The sequence below is a fragment of the Apodemus sylvaticus genome, chromosome 2 (assembly GCF_947179515.1).
Source record: "Apodemus sylvaticus chromosome 2, mApoSyl1.1, whole genome shotgun sequence".
In the NCBI taxonomy this organism is placed as follows: Eukaryota; Metazoa; Chordata; class Mammalia; order Rodentia; family Muridae; genus Apodemus; species Apodemus sylvaticus.
Genome location: NC_067473.1, coordinates 169,368,311 through 169,376,778, shown reverse-complemented (window position 1 = coordinate 169,376,778; position 8,468 = coordinate 169,368,311). Strand labels below are relative to the sequence as shown.

General features: G+C 41.7%; 1 non-coding gene across 1 annotated transcript; it reads right to left on the bottom strand.

The window, feature by feature from the left end:
- Positions 1–758: 758 nt before the first annotated feature.
- Positions 759–831, bottom strand: Trnak-cuu (transfer RNA lysine (anticodon CUU)). Its single transcript has one exon. It is a non-coding gene; the product is annotated as a tRNA-Lys (tRNA).
- Positions 832–8,468: the final 7,637 nt, after the last annotated feature.

The following is an 8,468-nucleotide window of genomic DNA, read 5'->3' as shown; positions in this document are numbered from 1 at the left end:
AAGTGTCTGGCTTTATGTGGAGGTCCTTGATCCATTTGGATTTGAGCTTAGTACAAGGAGACAAGAATGGATCAATTCGCATTCTTCTGCATGCTGCCCTCTAGTTGAACCAGCACCATTTGTTGAAAAGGCTATCTTTTTTTTCCATTTTTTCCATCAGCCTCTTTGTCGAGGATCAAGTGGCCATAGGTGTGTGGGTTCATTTCTGGATCTTCAATCCTGTTCCATTGATCCTCCTGCCTGTCACTGTACCAATACCATGCAGTTTTTAACACTATTGCTCTGTAGTATTGCTTGAGGTCAGGGATACTGATTCCCCCAGATTTTCTTTTGTTGCTGAGAATAGTTTTAGCTATCCTGTCTCCTCCCCCTGCAACTAAGCTGGCTGGCAAGCTCCCAAACTCTTCCGATGTCTACCTCCGGCCTTTGTTCCTGTGAACAATAGGCTCAGCACCTCGACTACCAACACTGCCCCCAAGCCGGTGTTTACCTGACTCGCCAGTCTGAAGGCAGGCAACCCGCTGAGACCTGGAGCCAGAGAATTCACAGGAACGCCTTTGAAGCGACAGACTTCTGGGGGGGGGGGTGGCCGATCCCCCAAAATACTATATAACTTGCCTTAAAAATTATTAAAAACCAGTCTTGACCGGAATTCCCACCTTGACTCAAGTCTCTCCGCCTCCCTGTCCCTGTAACCTCAAAATTCTCTTAACAGGTAAGCCGGTTCACATGTAGCTGCTGGCAGACTACATAATTGGCGCCCAACGTGGGGCACGAACCCAAGACCCTGAGATTAAGAGTCTCATGCTTTACCGACTGAGCTAGCCAGACTGTTAGCCATACCCTGGGGAAGCACTGTCCACTCAAACCTTTTCATAGGCTCTGTAATGTTAATAGAAGGAACGCTGAATGCGAACCTTTTGCAATCCTCAGGGTGCAATGGAATGGTAAAGAAACAATCTTTTAAATCTATGACTATTTTATGAAACCCTTTAGGGATAGCCGCGGGGGTGGGCAACATTGTTTCATTTACCTTTCTTAAATCCTGTAACAATCTCCATTTGCCGGATTTTTTTTTAATTACGAATATTGGCGTGTTCCATGGAGATAATGACTCTATTAAATGTCCCATCTCTAATTGTTCCTGCACTAGCAAAGAGGCGGCCTCCAATTTCTCCTTAGATAAAGGCCACTGATCAACCCACACAGGATTGTCACTAAGCCATTGAATTTTATCGGCGTGGGGTGCAGGCAAGATAGTGGCCATTACTGAAAATGCCCCAGACTTCTAGAGTTAGGGTTTGCCTGGGGGTTTTTAAACTTTCTAGTGCCTTGTCCTTCATTTCCAAGCCCCTGAGCAGGTACAGATTCCTTCGACACTGTCTTTTGCTTAGAGGCGATTTCATTTGGATTACACAAGATTAGATTCATCTGAGATAGGAGGTCTCTACCCCAGAGGGTAGTAGGCAAGTTCTGCATCACAAAAGGCCGAATTTGTCCTGAATTTCCTTCTGCATCTTTCCAAGTTAAAAGTCTCGTGCTCTGTTTGGGGTTATTTGCGCAACCGATACCTTGCAGATGCGTTTTGGTCTCAGTCAATGGCCAATTACACGGCCAATCCTGTCCCTTAATAATTGTAACATCAGCTCCCGTATCTATTAATCCTTCAAAACTCTTTCCTTCAATAGTCAATTTAAGGTTAGGTCTTTTATTTGTGATAGATTGAACCCAAAACACTCCGGAGGAGCCAAAGCCCTCCTCCCCTCTTTTATCTTTAATGAATTTGGAAGGCAGTGGATGTAAAGGAACCAAAACTAGCTGAGCAATTCTTTGATTAGCTGGTATAGTTATGACACCATGAGGCAAAGCAGCCATAATTTTTATTTCTCCCTCATAGTCACTGTCTATGACCCCTGGATAAATCTGCAGTCCCTTTACAGTAGGACTGCCTCGTCCTAACAGCAATCCCCAAGTGCCTTCAGGTAATGGTCCGAAGACTCCCGTGGGCAAAACCTGAACACCCATCTCTGGTGCTAGTACGGCATGGAATACACTGCAGAGGTCCAATCCTGCACTTCCTGGTGTAGCTCTGGCGAGTTCAAAGATAGATTTCCTTGGCTCGGCAGCAGCTGTGCCCCACAGACAGTTTGTCCTAGATGCATCGGGGCCTGGGGTTGGCCCCTCCCCCCGTTTCCCGACACGGGTCTGCCTTGGAAATTATTTTTGGACTTGCATCCCTTTACCCAATGATTTCCTTTTCTACACTTATGGCATGTTCCTGGTGGACCACCTGATTGCCCGTTTATAGTAGTCTTATTATCAGGGCAATCACTTTTAAAATGGCCCAGACTACCACATTTAAAACACCTTCTCTTTCCTCGTCTCCGCGAAAGAATCCCCTGGATTGTGGTTCCCTGCAGCGCTGCAGCCATAGCTAAACCCTGATTATAGGAGGGACCGATTTCAGAACAAAGACGGATGTAACCAGCTAGGTCCGTCTTTCCCCTATGGGGTCTAATCGCCTCCCGGCAGGCTGCATTAACATTCTCATAGGCTAGTTGAGTAACCAGAGGATTCTCTGCCTGAGAATTTCCAAAAGTTCTATTAGCCGTTTTTAGCAATCGATCTACGAAATCTTGAAAGAGTTCGTCGGGAGCCTGTTTCACAGCTGTTAGATTTCCACTAAGATCTCCCTTAGATGGTAAAAGATTCCATGCATGGCGGGCGGCCACCGCAGTCTGCGCATACACTGCGATGGGAAACCCCATCTGGTTATTATTTCCTTCATATAGGCCTTCCCCCAGTAACATCTCAGCATTCCATTCTGGATGGCCTGCCTGAGTGTTAGTGGCGGCAGTTCTTTTGCTAGCCTCACGCCATTCAGAACTCCAAAGCAAGAAATCTCCCCCTGACAACGTGGCTTTGCACAGCGTTTTCCAATCCTGTGGAGTTAAATTCGACTCTATCACAGTATCCTATAACGCCTGTGTAAAGGGAGCTGTCGGGCCGTACTGGGCTACGGCTAGCTTTAATTCTTTTATCACTTTAAATTCCAAGGTCTGATATTGTCTAATCACATTGTCCTGGTCTTCTATCTCAAGGACTGGAAAAACTAAGATTTCTGACGTATCCTGCCCCTCCCCGCGGGCCTGGTTTATAACTCTTTCTAATGGCGACTGGCATGTCTCCGAGTTATTGTTCTCTCTAGTATTAGAGACCCTTTTTAGCTCCTGTAATTCATTAGTCAATTTCTGCAATTTAATTTCAAACTCCAACTTTTGTAATTGCATGTCCTTCTGGATCTTGCCTTCTGCCATCAAAGTCATAGGCGGAGCAGATGGCGCTACAGGGGGGCCAATCTTCTCCATGAACTTCAGTCGCTCCTTTCTCGGGATGAGCTATTTTTTTTCTTACAATATACTCATCAGAACTGTCTCTGTGTTTACGAGACTTAGGGTGTGGAGAGTCTTCTCTTACAGGGATCCTCTCTATAAAGTTTTCTACTTGAGACTCCTGACTTTCTTGAATGACACCTAATTCTTCCAAACCTCCTTCATCTATGATATCTTTAATAAGCGTCCAAAGGCAGAGGGTGATATTGTCTGCCTTGGCTGCTTTTAGCGAATTACCAATTCTCATCCAAGTTCTCTCATTTAACGTTCGTTTTTCTTGGAACCAAGGACAACAAGAATATATCTGGTCCAAGAAATCCTCCAATCTTTCTTCTTCAAACCCTATCCCTTTCGCCTGAAGCAACTCTTGAATGCTGCGTGCGCAAATTTCGCGCAAACTTTCTTGTCCCATTTTTCCCTATCTTTTCAACCCAAGCGGCCACTGTGCCGGGTCAACACAGTTCGCTTGCAAAACCTGTATCCCTCTGCACTCACAACGATAGAAACAATTTTCCACTAGCACTAGTTTTGACCTCTATGTTGCTTACCGTGCGGATACCATTCCTTATCACCTTTTCTGCAAAGCTTCGCTCGATAGGGTTACCTCAAGAAATTCTCCCGTACCAGGATTTCCCACGTTCAGGCGCCAATTACTACAGTATCCTGGGTTTTTTTGTTGTTCCAGATGAATTTGATAATTGCTCTTTCTAACTCTGTGAAGAATTGAGTTGGGATTTTGATGGGTATTGCATTGAATCTGTATATTGCTTTTGGCAAAATGGCCATTTTAACTATATTGATTCTACCAATCCATGAGCATGGGAGGTTTTCCCATTTTTTGAGGTCTTCTTCCATTTCCTTCTTCAGAGTCTTGAAGTTCTTGTCATACAGATCTTTCACATGTTTGGTAAGAGTCACCCCAAGATACTTTATACTGTTTGTGGCTATTGTGAAGGGGGTCATTTCCCTGATTTCTTTCTCAGCCTGCTTATCCTATGAGTATAGGAAGGCCACTAATTTGCTTGTGTTGATTTTATAACCTGCCACTTTGCTGAAGTTGTTTATCAGCTGTTGGAGCTCTCTAGTGTAGTTTTTTGGGTCACTTAGGTAGACTATCATGTCATCTGCAAATAATGATAGTTTGACTTCTTCCTTTCCAATTTGTATCCCTTTGACCTCCTTATGTTGTCGAATTGCCCGAGCTAGTACCTCAAGTACAATATTGAAAAGATAAGGAGAAAGGGGGCAGCCTTGTCTGGTCCCTGATTTCAGTGGGATTGCTTCAAGTTTCTCTCCATTTAGTTTGATGCTGGCTACCGGTTTGCTGTATATTGCTTTTACTATGTTTAGGTATGGGCCTTGAATTCCTGTTCTCTCCAAGACTTTAAGTATGAAAGGATGCTGAATTTTGTCAAATGCTTTTTCAGCATCCAATGAAATGGCCATGTGGTTTTGTTCTTTGAGTTTGTTTATGTAGTGGATTGTATTGATGGATTTCCGTATATTGAACCAACCCTGCATTCCCGGGATAAAGCCTACTTGATCATGGTGGATGATCGTTTTGATGTGTTCTTGGATTCGGTTGGCAAGAATTTTATTGAGTATTTTTGCATCGATGTTCATACGGGAAATTGGTCTGAAGTTCTCTTTCTTTGTTGGATCTTTGTGTGGCTTTGGTATCAGCGTAATTGTGGCTTCGTAGAAGGAATTGGGTAGTGTTCCTTCTGTTTCTATTTTGTGGAATAGTTTGAAGAGTATTGGTGTTAACTCTTCTTTGAAGGTCTGATAGAATTCTGCACTCAAACCATCTGGTCCTGTGCTTTTTTAGGTTGGAAGACTTTCTATGACTCCTTCTATTTCTTTAGGCATTATGGGACTGTTTAGATGGTCTAGTTGGTCCTGATTTAATTTTGGTATTTGGTATCTGTCAAGGAAATTGTCCATTTCCTCCAGATTCTCCAGTTGTGTTGAGTACAGTCTCTTGTAGTAGGATCTGATGATTTTTTGGATTTCCTCAGTTTCTGTTGTTATCTCTCCCTTTTCATTTCTAAGTTTGTTAATTTGGATACTTTCTCTGTGCCCTTTGGTCAGTCTGGCTAAGGGTTTATCTATCTTGTTGATTTTCTCAAAGAACCAGCTCCTGGTTTTGTTGATTTTTTGTATGGTTCTCTTTGTTTCTACTTGATTGATTTCAGCCCTGAGTTTGATGATTTCCTGCCTTCTACTCCTCCTGGGTGAAATAGCTTCTTTTTGTTCCAGGGCTTTCAGGTGTGTCATTAAGCTGGTAATGTATGCTCTCTCCATTTTCTTTTTGGAGGCACTCAGGGCTATGAGTTTTCCTCTTTGCACTGCTTTCATTGTGTCCCATAGGTTTGGGTATGATGTGTTTTCATTTTCATTGTGTTCTAAAAAGTCTTTAATTTCTTTCTTTATTTCTTCCTTGACCAAGGTATCATTGAGTAGCATATTGTTCAGTTTCCACATGTATGTGGGTTTTCTGTTGTTTTTGTTGCTATTGAAGATCACTTTTACTCCATAGTGATCTGATAGGAGGCATGGGATTAGTTCGATCTTCTTATATTTGTTGAGGTCTGCCTTGTGTCCAATTATATGGTCGATTTTGGAGAAGGTACCATGAGGTGCTGAGAAAAAGGTATATTCTTTTGCTTTAGGGTGAAATGTTCTATAAATATCAGTCAAATCCAATTGGTCCAAAGCTTCAATTAGTTTTACTGTGTCCCGGTTTAGTTTCTGTTTTCCTGATCGGTCCATTGAGGAAAGTGGAGTGTTGAAGTCCCCCACAATTATTGTGTTAAGTGCAATGTGTGCTTTGAGCTTTAGTAAAGTTTCTTTTATGAATGAGGGTGCCCTTGCATTTGGCGCATAGATGTTCAGAATTGAAAGTTCTTCTTGGTGGATTTTTCCTTTGACCAGCAAGAAATGTCCTTCTGTGTCTCTTTTGATGACTTAGGTTGAAAGTCAATTTTATCTGATATTAGATATGAAAAATTTTTATAGAGAAAATAGTTAAAGTTTCAGAGTACTGGTTTTATTGAGCACTCAAGAGTCTTTGGGTTCTGTGTTAGTTTGAATAATTGTGGTCTCTATGTATAATTTTTCTGAAGAACTATTTGTTTTTGTTCAGTGTGTTATTATTAACTCCTCTATATTTACTTACCCATCATGAAAAACTCTACAAAGACCTCATACATCTGCCTCCAGGAAAAAGAGGAGAGATTCCAGTCTTGGTAATTTTTTGCTTCATTTTTTTGTTTTTGTAGTTAAAATTTTTTTGTTTTTTATTTTTATTTTCTTTGTTATTGAATATTTTCTTTATGTATATTAAACGTTATTCCATTTCCCAATCCTATCCCACCAGAGATACTCTGTCCTAACCCCAACCCCTGCTTTGATGATGGTATTATCCACTCCCAACTCCCAAACAAGGCATTCCCCTACACTCTGGAGTGTAGCTTCCACTGTACCAAGGGCCCCTCCTCCCACGGATGCCAAGCAAGTCCATCCTCTGATACATATGTTGCTTTAACCATTAGTTCCTCCATGTGAACTCTTTGTTTGGTGATTTAGGGGCTGGGAGCTGTGGGGTGTCTGGTTGGTTTATATTGTTGTTCTTCCTATGAGATACAAATCACTTCAGTTTCTTCAATCCTGTTTCTAACTCCTCCACCGGAAGCCTCATGCTCATTCATATGGTTGGCTGTGAGAATGTGCTCTGTGTTTCTCAGGCTCTGTCAGAGCCTATCAGGAGACCATTATAACAGTGTCCTGTCAGGAAGCACTTCTTGACATCCACAATAGTGTCAGGGTTTGCTGTATGAGATGAATATCCAGGTTTGGCAGTCTCTAGTTGGATTTTACTGGCGTCTCTGCTCCAGACATTGTCTTGAATATCCCAAGTGTTTTTCTTCCCCTTCTAAGAATGACACAAGAATCTACTGGCCTTCCTTGTTCTTGAGCTTCATGTGTTCTGTGAGTTCTATCTTGAGTTTGTCGAGCTTTGGCCTAATACATACTTATCAGTCAGTGCATACCATGTGTCATCATTTGCTATGGGGTTATCTCAGTCAGGATATTTTCTAGTTCTAGATATTTGCCAGCCAATTTCAAAAACTCATTGCTTTTAAAAGCCTATTAGTACTCCATTGTTTTAATGTACTACATTTTCCTCTATTGGGTCCTCTGTTGAAGGAAACCTGCATTCTATCTTGCTTCTGACTTTTATAAATAAGTATGCTTTGTATTTCCATGATGATTAAAAGTGGAGCATGTGTCCTTATAATGTGTTGGAGCACCTTCTGGCTATATGCACAGGAGTGGGGTAGCTGGATCTTCAGGTAATATTATGTACAGTTTTCTGAGAAACAAACACACTGATTTCCTGTGTGGTTTTTAACAATTTGCAATACCTACAACAATGGCAGAGTGTTCCTCTTTCACCACATTCTTGCCAGCACATGATGTCCCCTGAGTTTTTGCTCTTGGCCAGTCTCACTGGTGTGAAGTGGAATCTCAGGGTTATTTTGATTTGTCATTCTCTGATGTTGAAAATTTCTATAGGTGTTTCAGAGCCATTGGATGTTTCACAGTTGAAAATTCTTTATTTATATCTGTTACCCATTTTTAATAGAGTTCACTGATTCTTTGGAATCTTACTTCTTGAATTCTTTGTGTATATTGGATATTAGCCTCCAATAGGATGTAAGATTTGTAAACATATTTTCTGAATCTCTTGGTTGTCATTTTGTTCTATTGGCAGTGTCTTTTGCCTTACAGATAATTTGCAAGTATATGAAGTCTCATTTCTCTGTTTTCGAACTGAGGAAATAAGCCACGGGTGTTCTGTTCATGAAATTTTCTTGTGTGACTTTGTGTTTGAGGCTCTTCCCCACTTTCTGTTGTATTACTTTCTGTGTATGTGGTTTTATGTAGAGGTCCTTGATCGACTTGGGCTTGAGCTTCCTACTAGAAGATAAGAATGGATGGCTATTCATTTTTCTAATGATGACTTCCAGTTGAACCACCACCATTTGTTGAAAATAATACCTTCTTTCCACC